This window comes from Neovison vison, chromosome 9 (genome assembly GCF_020171115.1).
Source record: "Neovison vison isolate M4711 chromosome 9, ASM_NN_V1, whole genome shotgun sequence".
Taxonomy (NCBI): domain Eukaryota; kingdom Metazoa; phylum Chordata; class Mammalia; order Carnivora; family Mustelidae; genus Neogale; species Neogale vison.
In genome coordinates this window covers 98665586-98677370 of record NC_058099.1, presented here as the reverse complement: position 1 = coordinate 98677370, position 11785 = coordinate 98665586, and positions in this window count along the sequence as shown.

The following is an 11785-nucleotide window of genomic DNA, read 5'->3' as shown; positions in this document are numbered from 1 at the left end:
GTGGCGTGAGCAGGATCTCATTGTGACCAGTGACGCTGAGAATTCCTTCATGCGCTGTCTGCCATCTGTATACCTTCTTTGGGGAAGAGTCTGTACAAATACTTTGCCTTTTCAATTGTTTTCTTGAGTTGAGGGGCGCCTGGGTGGCTCATTCAGTTAAGCCTCTGCCTTCTGCTCAGGTCATGAGCCCAGGGTCCTGGGATCGAGTCCTACATCCCCCTGCTTGTACTCTCTCTCTCTCTCTCAAATAAATTAAAACCTTAAAAAAAAGAAATACTAGAGAATTACAATACTATGAATAACAAAATAAAATTCTTATTTACTAAAATAACACAAAACAAAGCACTGAATAAATAAATCAAGAAAAAGAGAGAGAAAATAAAAACATTAAATCAGAAATGAGAAGGGAGAAATAAATTGAACTGAATCCAATGAATATTTTGTTAAATAGACGACTACTTTTTTTTTTTTAAAGATTTTATTTATTTATTTGACAGAGAGATCACAAGTAGGCAGAGAGACAGGCAGAGAGAGGGAAGGAAGCAGGCTCCCCACCGAGCAGAGAGCCCGATGTGGGGCTCGATCCCAGGACCCTGAGATCATGCATGACCTGAGCTGAAGGCAGAGGCTTAACCCACTGAGCCGCCCAGGTGCCCCTAGACGACTACTTTTAATTAAATGTAAAATCCAGATGACATGGATAATTTCCTGAGAAACAATAGCTTAACATGATTGACCCCACTGGAGAGAGACAGCTTGAGCAGAAGTTTCTGAACAACAAAATAAAGTTACTGAGGAACGAGCCCACTCAAAATCGCGTGGCCCCATTGTTCCCAAAGAATTCTACCAAATCTTCAACTTGTTCCAGAGCATGGGACGTGAAAGACTTTGGAGTGTCTTTCATGAAACAAGAAGGACGTTGAGACACAGTTCTGAAAAGATGGTGTCAAAAGAAGAAAATTTACAAACAAACACGACTTACAAATATCAGTGCAGCTCCAGTGGGTATCACACTAGGGGAGAAACTACAGCAGCACATTGACGTAACACCGTCCCGTGGCCAAGTGGGATGTGTTCAAGCGTGAATGTTGTGTTTTCGCTTCGATCCCGTTCAGAACAGCTAGTGGTTTCCATTTTGGTTTCTTCCTTGATTTGCGGGTTCTTTAGTTTTCAAATACGTGGAGTTGTCCCAGAGATCTCTGTGGTTGAATTCTAACTGAATTGCATTACGGCTGGAGAAGCACTTGGTGTGGTTTCAAGCCCTTCAAACAGGGGGACTGTCTTCACAGTCTGTCTTGGCGAACTGTGCGCTCTGCGGCTGCTGGGCAGCGTCTGGTCTGAGTCTGCGAGACACCTGCTGAATTCCCGCCTACTTGCTCTGCCAGCAACTGGGAGAATCATATCGAAAATTACGGATTTGTCTATTTCTCCTGGGACTTCCATCAGTTTTTGCTCTATACATTTTGAAGTATTAGATGCACAAAGATAGGACCACTATGTCCTCTTGATTTGTTGATTCCTTCATCAGAGTGAAGTGACCTTTAAGGCACGGTGGTGCAGTCGGGTGAGCATCCCACTGTTGATTTCAGCTCTGGGCATGGTCTCAGGGTGGTGAGATCGAGCCCCAAGTTGGGGTCTGCACTCAGCAAGGAGTCTACTTGCGGTCTCTCTCTCTGCCTCTGCCCCTCCCTGCCCCCTCCTTTTCTTTCAAAATAAATAAAAATCTTTTAAAAAATGAAGTGATCTTCTTTACCTCTGGTAATACTCTTTGGTGTGAGATCTCTTTTTGGACTTGTTCCTTCCCATTTTTTACTTTTAACCTGTTTTTGTGTGCCTTCCTTTTTAAAGTGTATTTATCACAGGCAGCATATGGTTGTGTCTTGATTTTTTAATCCATTCTGGCAATCAGCATTATAATTGGAGGATTTAGATCATTTTCATTGCATGTGATGTGACTAGATTTGAGTTTCTTCATCTTGGTATTTGTTTCTATTTGTCTAATCTGTTTTTTGTTTCCTTTTTCCTCTTTTTCTACCTTCTCTAGGATTGAGTATTTTTCTGTGATCTTGTTTTGTTTCCATTGCTGGTTTATTCTGTATAATTCTGTCTTTGCCAGTGTAGTGGTTGCTTTAGGGGCTGATCCAATTTGTCTTTAACTTGTCCCATTCTGCCTCGGAGGGATGTTGCCGCCCTTCACACACACACACACACACACACACACACACACACACCTGCCCTGCCCTCCCACCTTGCCCCGCCTGGCCTTTGTACTCTTCTTGTCCTGCATTTCACTTTTACATATTGTAAACCCCACGATATATTGTTGTTTTTAAACCAATTATCTTTTAGAGAGGTTCAAATAATATAAGAAAAACCTTTGAAAGTTGTGTTGGCTTCGGGTGCTCTTCATTCCTAGGGGCAGATCCAGATTTTCCTTCTGCCTAACGGACTCTCTTTAACACTTTTTGAAGTGTGGGTCTGCTGGTGAGGAATTCTTTCAGATTTTGTGTGTCTGAAAAGACTTTTATTTTGCCTTCCTTTTTGAAAGATATTTTCAGTGGATATAGAATTTTAGATTGACTACTTCTAAAATTTTGCTCCACTGTCTTCTTGCTTGGATTGTTTCCAATGAGAAATCTGATGTCATCCTTATTTTTGTTCTGTATGGAGCATCTTTCTCCCCCCTTTGGTCTCTTCTAAGGTATCTTTCTTCATCACTGGTTTTCATCACTTTTTTTTTTAAATTTTATGCATTGGTCACCTGCTGAGACTTGTGGTCCCCAAAGAGGCTGCATATCTACACATTGGTTCTCCATCGCTGAGGCACGTCTGATTGACTCATTACCCCATGTCCCAGCACTATGTGCTCAGGACCTGCCATGTCCCTGGCCAGTGACACCTGCAAGAAGCATCATTCTTCGGCAGGTATCAAGGGCCACCTGCCCAGGACACCCTGGAAGGTGGAGGACAGAGGTGATCGTAGTCCAGGGATGCTCAGCTGGTCGTTCAGCAGGAGCACACGATGCTGGGTCCTCTACGGAATCCTCACAACGACCAGGTTAGATGGTAATTGTGCGAGGAAGCTGGGAAGCTTCCAAGATGCTAGGTAATGTGCCCACATTACTTAGACACGCCACCAGGAAGGGGCAGCACTGGAATTAGAAGAAGAGCAGAGTCCCTTCCCGTCTGCTATGCCAAGCCTCCTGGGGCTTGTGAGGAGGCCTGGCTGCGGCGTCTGTAGCCTGCCTGGTGAGACGCCCGTCAGCCCATGGCATTAGGCACATTAGACACATACGCCTCCACAACGTCAGGCCCGCTATAGGCTTGAGGCAAGCACAATGTGGGTGGAAGGAAGACCCTTCACTTTCCCTCCACCAGTGGGGGTCCAGGACGAGCACTCACGCCTCGGCAGGGGAGATAACCACTGACCACGCTGCAGAACCACTGAGAATTTGTGGCAGATGAAACTGACTCTCAGAGGCATGAGTCCAAACAGCGATGCCAAACGGCACACTCTTCTCTCGGGCCTCGCACTGGTGCGGCCGGCCTGCTCAGAACTGCCACGATGCCCTCGGAGGAGGAGGGACAGTGGAAGGAACACAGCAGAGGCTGGAGTGGCCTGGCAGCCCAGGAGGTTGGCTGAAGTGGGGGGTCACAGGGACACCCTGCTCAGTGAGGTGGAAATCCAGGACCTGCAGTGGAGAGCCGGGAGCCCCTGGCACCATGAGACTGTGTCTTGGGGCCGCATCTGTGCTCCTGGAGTTGGCTGCAGAGCTTCAAGCCGGAGCCAAATTATGAAGACCAGGGAATCATCCTGACTTCCTTCAAAGAAATCACTAGCTTAGTTCACGCCCTGCAGTTAACAAAGCCGCCGAAAGCTGGTGGGCAGTGCCCTGGAATCGGGGGACAAGGAGCACCCCAGCCCTCCAGGGTCGTTGAGGGGCTCAGATGCGCTACAACTGAAGCCGACTGGTGTTATGTCCAAGTCACACCTGAGTTTCAACTGACACGGGTTCGTCCTCAGGTGAAGGGGACCTGGGGAAGACTACACGCATCGAATTACCTTTAAGGTCCCTTGACTGGGATCTGGGATGCAGAGGACACAGAGTTTTGCCTGGGTCGTGTGCAGACACGTGTGCTCATAAGCGCATGACCTTCTGAGTGTTGTACGGAACACAGCGAGGGCTCTGTGCTGGCCGCTATGAACAACATGCTCAGCTCTCCAAGAGGAGCGGGAAGCAGCAGGAGGACTGGCAGATTCGCTGGTCCCCCTCCCCCACCCTCTGTCACTGGGATGACGGGGGGGGGGCAGCCAAATCCTCAGAACATCAGACCAACTGCTTGAGTCCCACTCTCTGTGGTCCCCTAAATCCTGCCGTGGGCTGCGTGGCAGATTGACATGCGCGTCCCGTCCCTGGGCTCCAGTGTGAGGAGCGAAGGGTCGTCAGCGCGGGTGTGGAATGTTTTTGGAAAGGAATCTGATGCTATACTCCTCAGCAAACACCTGATTTCAGCTGTAAGGCTGCTGAGTGATTTTGGCCATTGGGCACCTTGGCAAGAATAAAGTTGTAACTGGGCACCGGGATGGTGGCGTCCCCATGCCCTTCGCACACTGGAGCGAGCTGGCTGTGCTCCATGGTGGGGACTGTCTCTGGCACCTCCTCAGACTTGCCCTGCACATTTTCAGCCAGCATGTCCCTCTGCAACTCTTTTCCTCCCCTTTCCTTCAGAGAGACGAGCTAAAACACAGAGGCGCAAGCCTGTGGCAAGTGCCCATCACCAACTGTGATGTCACCACGGGGAGGAGACACTGCTCTCCAGCCCTCTCCTGGGTAGCCTGTGCCCCGCCCATTGCTGGGAACGCTCCCAGGTGACGAGGACGCACAGGGGAGCACGGGTGGGGAGGAAGCAGGGCGCCTCAACTAGGCACCGAGGACCCAAGTGTATTAACTGCATCTCTCATTTGCCACGTTCGGTCTGGCAGACCCTGGAGAGACGGGCCATGCCTGGGGATGGTGGAGGATGCACCTGGGGGCTGCCTGCACGTGCAGACCAGCCCACACGGAGCCACACCACAGCCTCGGTCGGCGCTCGCCCCCCAGTCAGTGCGCCTGCCCTGGTCGCCCAGGGTCACCAGTCCCTGGGCCCAGAGCCCGCTGAGGTCATTCACCCACTAATCCCAGACCTACTGCACTCTGCCTTGCCTGCTCCCTCCCGTGGAAATAAGGTAACTCGCCGGCTGACGCCAGCATTTCACCATGTGGCCCCCTGTGGCAAAGCCACCCCTCAGGGGACTGTGGGTAGCGAGCTACCTTCTGATCTGACGGCCTCCTGCCACCTGCCCCCTGACTAGTAATAAAACAGGTTTTGAAGCACAACAGATGAGCCGGTGCCACCGTCACAGTCCAGCATCTCAGAACCCACCTGCTCAGCACACTTTCCCTCAGGTGGGCTATATGGGGAGTGAGAGGGGAGGGGACGGTCACCCCGGTCCCCCTCGGGGCGGGGCTCTGAACGCTGAGGAGGACACACATGCCACACAGCTACCCTCGGGTCTCCAGCCAGACCAGCAAAGCTGCTCTTCCCACCTGCGCCACTTGGGAGTTGGCGTGAGCGAGTACGTGCTTCTGCGTCTCACCGGAGGAGATGCAGTAACGGAGCCCGGGGTCGGGGCGAGCTCGAGTCAGGAGGCAGTGGGTAGTGGGTGTGCGCGCACGGGGGCCCGGCAGCGGGAAGAGGAACGGCTGAGACAGCACAAAGAAGCCGAGAAAGACGTTGCGTGGAAGAAACTAGTTAGAAATAACACGTGCGCGTGCCCCGGCCGTCTGGGCTAGCCCTGCTCCCACGCTTTCCTCTGGGGGACATCCCACACCCAGGCTCAGCGTGGGCACCCTCGATTTTCCAGAGTCTGGTGGACAAACATCGGCGAAACCTTGTTTTACAGGGAATCCCTTTGTCCCTACTGTTCAGCGTGTGGCTTAGACCCACATCAGCAGGACCAGAGGTGGTGTGAAGCCTCCCGGACAGGCGCTCAGCTGGCAGAGGAAGCCTGCACCAGCCACGCCCACAGCTGGCAGTGTGGGACATTAAGGACTGAGCACACTATTTAGTACTGTGAGGTACCACAGGAAGAACTCTCTAGAACAATTTCCAAGGAGATGCCTAGGTAGGCCTGGGTGGGGGAAGGTAAAGCAGAGGCCATGGCTTTTGCTCTCCATCTTTTCTAAGGTTGACTCTTCAGCCTGATATGTGCTACTTTGAGAGAACTTTAAAACAAATACAAAATAAGTGAAAATTCCAAGTTGAAAAATGAAAAGCATAAATAAATCCAAGCATCTGGTGCTTTGCAACCACTGCCCTGGCCGGCAGCCTCGACCCCTCCCCCATGCCCGACTGATGACTATTGAGGGCCAGCCCCCGTCTGCAATAGGTCGCCCTCTGCTCACGGGTGATCCGTTCCATCTGCCTTTCTTCCTTCCTTCCCTCCACAAATACCGAAGAGATCTGGACAAGCCCCATTCGTGGTTCCTGTGCTCCAGCTCGGGGGAGAGACGAAGATCGGGTCCCACCGGATGTGTGGCGTGGATTATGGTTCCCAGGTCCACACTGCTGGCTCCCCACTGCCCACAGGACAAAATACAGAGTCCACAGAGGGCCTCACACCTCTGTCTCTCTGACCCCAGGACCACAGACTGTGCCCTGGTACCCGCCTGTGGGAGTCAAGAAGGAGCAGCACAGGTGTGAACAGCGCCACACACACGGGGCAGGACGGCACGGCGCCCGGGGCCTGTCCACCAGGCCTCTACATCAGGCCACGGACATAGCCATGAGAGACACATCACCATGCACATGCCAGGCTTCCTCCAGGGCTGTCCCCCAGATGCCCAGGGCACCAGCACGTATCGGGGGCAAACTGTAGCCCACCTGCAGCTTCCTACTGTATAGCTCGCTGGACGCAGGTGCATTTTGTATTTTTAAGACACAGTAAGAAACAAAAACAGGAACACACACTATGTAACAGAGAACATATGTGGCCTGCAATGTCTAAAATACTTACTTTTAGCTCTTTAGTGAATCTATGGACCTCTCTGATGCAGAAGAACACCGCGGGACATACCCAACCTCGTGTGCACGGCTGGCTTGCTCTGGCTCCGGCTGCTGGGGTCCCGTGCGGGCTTTCCCCTGGCCTCTGACACGCCGCACTGCTCACGAGTGAGGCCTGCAGACGGGGGCGTTCCCGGGGAGATGCACGGCCTCCTCCCACTCCTGAACGTGCTTGCAGGACCACAGGCAGCGGGGAGAAAGCCATGGAAACCCACCGTAAGCCCTTGGCCTTCATTCGACAGGCACAGAGCTGGCGCCCAACATGCAGATGTGTGACGGCCACGTGGGCTCCATGGTGCTGCCGCTCTGCGGGCTCTCCTCTCTCCTGCTGCTCCTCTGCCTTCAGCCCTTAAAGATTTACTTGTTAAATGGATCAAGAAGATGGGGTATATATATATATACAAGGGACTGATACTCAGCCATCAAACAAACTGAAGTCTGGCCATCTGCAGTGAGGCAGGTAGATCTAGAGGGTACTTTGCTAAGTGAACAAAGTCAGTCATGATCTCGCTTCTATGTAAAATTTAAGAAACAAAACAGAAGGGGAATGGAGGGAAAAACAAGATGAAACCAGAGAGGGAGGCCAACAGTAAGTGACTCTTAGCTCCAGGAAACAAACTGAGGGTTGTGGAGGGGCAGTGGGTGGTGGGGGATGGGGGAACGGTGACAGGCATTAAGAGGGCACGGGATGTGACGAGCAGTACGTGTTACAGGAGACCGACGACCCAACAAACTCTGCCTCTGAAGCTAATAATACAGTATATGTTAATTGAATTTAAATTTTTAAAATGAAAAGAATTATTTATTTGAGGTGGGGGAGGGCAGAGGGAAAGAGAACCTCAAGCAGACTCTGCGCCTAGCACGGAGCCTGCCGCAGGGCCGGATCCCATGGCCCTCAGATCATCACCTGAGCCCAAACCAAGAGTCAGGACGCTCACCAACTAAGCCACCAGGTGCCCCTGAAGTGGCCGTTTGGGCCATTTGTAAGTGCACAGCCATCCACACCATCTGTCTCCAGGACTGTCCCGTCTTCCCAAACTGAAACTCTGTTCCCCACTGAACAGTGTGTGGAGAAGGCTGGACAGCCTCCAGGACCGAGTCACTCAGGGGGCATCCTGGGGGCTGGAGGGGGTGGGTGCAGCAGAGTGAGCCCGTCCGGGCAGGCAGGGTCGGGGAGACAGAGCACCAAGGAGAGAGGGCAGGGGTCCATGCTGCCTCTGGGGTGCATGGGGCGTGGAGGCCAGCAGCAAGAGTGTGCACTGCGGGGACAGGCCCAGGTGCCAACCTAAGAAAGGCCAACCCCTTTCTGCCCCTCTGTCCTCCCTCCTGCCTTGAGGCATTCTGGTTTGTGGGGTTTCCCTCTGCCCCTTCGGTACACCAGCCCCTTTCTGTGGCATAGACTTCCCTGTGTTCCCCTTGGATGTGACCACCAGGTGCCTGCCGGTCTGGGAGTCAGATTTCAATCAGAAGGTGCCCTGCTTTCCAAGACCCCAGAGTCTAGGGGGGCACCAACACGCAGACCCCCAGGCCCTGCCGCAGCCATGAGTGTTGTCCTAGGAGAACCGGTCCAGAGGCCACTCGGCCTGGAGCCTGGGAGGCTATGCAAGGAGTCGGGGTGGGGGTCCCTGGGATGGGCCCAGGAGGATAAATGTCACGGGAAGAAGGAAGGAGGGACTCAGAGGTGTGGGGGACTTGGAAGGCGATGCAGAGGATGTGATGAGACTTTCTTTAGAAAGGCTGAGTGTGTGGGGACGGGCACCAGAGGATGGAGCACAGACCACACGCCACAGGCCGGAGAGGAAATGGATGGTGGTTGTGGACGAGGAGCGAGGCAGGGGCCACAAAGACATGGAGCCAAAGCCCCGACTTTTCACCAACAGAAATGCAGGCTGAGCTCCCAGGAGAGCCTGCTGGGGCTTGGCTAGGGCATCGTGTCCTAGTCACAATTGCCCAAACTGGCACCAACCTGAGGGTTCCTGGGAGAACGGACCCAAGGCCGTGGCCAGTTCATGCAGCAGGAGCTTCTGAGCCACAGACGGAGCCACTGCCGATACACGCGGTGGCACAGGCACATCGGTGGGGGCTCAGAGCCTGCCGCTGTGTGACAGCTGAGAAGGCAAAGCCGGAGGACAGAGCGGTGAGCTGTGTGGGGACAGCGGGGACCTCCTGCACCAGCCGCTACCGTGGTCGTGGCCACAGGACTGCGTGTTTGCAAAACTCGGAACGTGAAAGGGCATTTGACTACATCATCTCAATATACCTGCCTTTAAAACAAGCAGTCCCTGGGTCGGGGGAGGTGGTCGAGCTACGGAGCTGAGGAGGGGCTGGACCACCAGGCCCAGCTCTTGGGGATGGCGGGGAGGGGCTCCTCCAGACCGGCTTGGCCCTGGGAGCTGGGCAGGGACACACGCTGGTGCTCCATCTCCTCCGGTCACCCTGTCAGCGCTCCAAGCCCATAACATCCTCAGCAAGGCGGGCCAATGTTCCTGCCCGCCCCCCTCCCCAGAGTGCCAAGAGCCACCTCCTTATCTAGCCTCGGCTCGGGGTCAAGGGAGGATCCCAAGTGAGAAGACAGGCCCCACCTGCCTGGAGCCCGTTCCACATCACTCACCCCCGTCCATCTGGATTCCCCGGTTCCTCGGGGAGGGGACATGCCCTGGCCTGGCCGGACGGCAGCGCCCTGCCTGCTAGCGAGGGGCCGGCCTCCAGGACACACTTCTGTATCTTCAGGGGAGACATGTGCCCGCTCCAGGCTTGCGGAGCCCCTGTGGCAGCTGGGGGTGGGGCGCAGGGGGCCCAGGACTCTCCAGGACCTTGGGCACAGTCAGGGGCCCAGCCTGGGGAAGACGAGGGCCTGGAGGCCACACTGAGGAAAGAAAGTCAAGAGATAGGCTGTTTGTGCTCCCCTGTGCTTGTGGATTTAAAATACTGGACAGGGTGGGGAGACCCCTTTGAAATTTGGCAGCAGAATGACCCCAGGCCCTCCAACAGTCCAGGGACAAAGAAGGATTTTTTCTCAGAACAACGGGCCAGAAGCACCTCTGCACACTGCCACCTTGTCCAGAATTCCCGTCCCTCCATTTCCCAACTTTCCGTGGGCCAAGCCCGTGTCCTCCCTCTTCCCAGAGAAATTTGGCTCCGAGGGCCCACCGCTCCCCAGAAGAGCCGGTCCTGCCTCCCGGGGCCACCTGCATCCTCAGGGGGACGGCCTTGGATCCGTGTCACCAGGGCCAGGGCTGGAAGGGGCCGCGGGGAGGCCCGCGTGAGGGACGGCAGGGGGAAGAATGAACATGGTCCCGTGTTAATTCAACTTCCTCCTCTCCCGCGCAGACACAGAACTTCTCAGGAGCCATTTCTTGTCTGCCAGCAATTTCTTTTGCACACGGGGTTTCTTCATGACTCACAGTCCCTGGGCGGCGGCCAGGAGGCTGTCAGAATTCCCGGGGGCGACTTCCTGGGGCACCGGCAGTGCCCTTGGGGCGGGGGGCGGCAGCCCGAACCCGCTCCAGAGGCTTCGGAAGCTCTGTGGTTAAACCGCGGGTTCCGTGTCTTCACACCAGTTTGCGGATGCCAGCTGCCAAAGCTCTTAACTGTTGAAAAAGTAATTACGTGGCTAAGGCTGCGAAGTCTCCTCCGAACCTTCACCCAGAGAAAGCAGGAAGACAGACATCTGGCCGGAGAGTGCGCTCCGAATGGGCGGCGGCCGAAGTCCATGCCGAGCCGGAGCCGAGCCAGAGGCGAGAGTGGCCTTCCCCGAGCAGCCGCGCAGCAGGGAGGCTGGGACATCTGTCAGAGAGCAGATTTCCCCAAATCAGTCCTTTAGAAATCTTCAGGAAACGCATTTCACTTCATGCAGAGCTAGTTTCAGGTTGCAGAAACAGAGCTCCCCTGCAAAAACACGGCCACTCCGAGGCTCTCAGGTCCAGCTCCGCGAGCGCCAGAGACCCGCTGTGAGCGAGCCGCTGCTTCTCACGTGGAAAATGCAGCACGGTTCCGCTGTGGGCAAACTCGTGTTACAGAAATTCAAGTACAGTCAGAGCTCCCGTGCCCCTGGAACGTGATGGCCCGTGTGTCCCCTCCCAGAGAAAACGCACATGACCATGCCAGTGTTCCTCCTTCCAAGGCACTGTTTCCTCTTTTACAAACGTAGTCTATTTTCTGGAACAGAAAAATTGGCACACAGTATTTAAAGTGTGCAACTTGATACCTTCTGACATGAAACCGTGAACTTCACCCACGAACCCAGGGGCGCAGTCACCACCGTGACGAGGTGCATCCCCCCACACTCCCGGGCCACCCCTGGCCCTGGGCGGCCGGATCTGTGCCTGGTCACGACACACTGCTCTGCATTCCCTAGTTTTGTGTACAGGAGGTCACATGGCACGTACGCCTTCCGACCGGCTTCTTCCGCTCAGCGCCATGAGGCTGAGTCATTCCTGCTGTCGCATGAATCAGAGTCCGCTCATTGTATTGCCACATGGCGTTCCACATGTGGATCTGCCACGATGGGGTTTTCCACCTTCCTGTTCATGGACATTTGTGCTGTCCCAGTTTCTGGGTATTCCACACGCAGCTGCTACAGACACTGCTGTACCAGTCTTTGTTGGGATGCACACGTGTGGGAACGGAATGGCTGGGTCACCCCCCGCTGAAGCCGCAGCCAAACTGCTTCCAAAGTGCG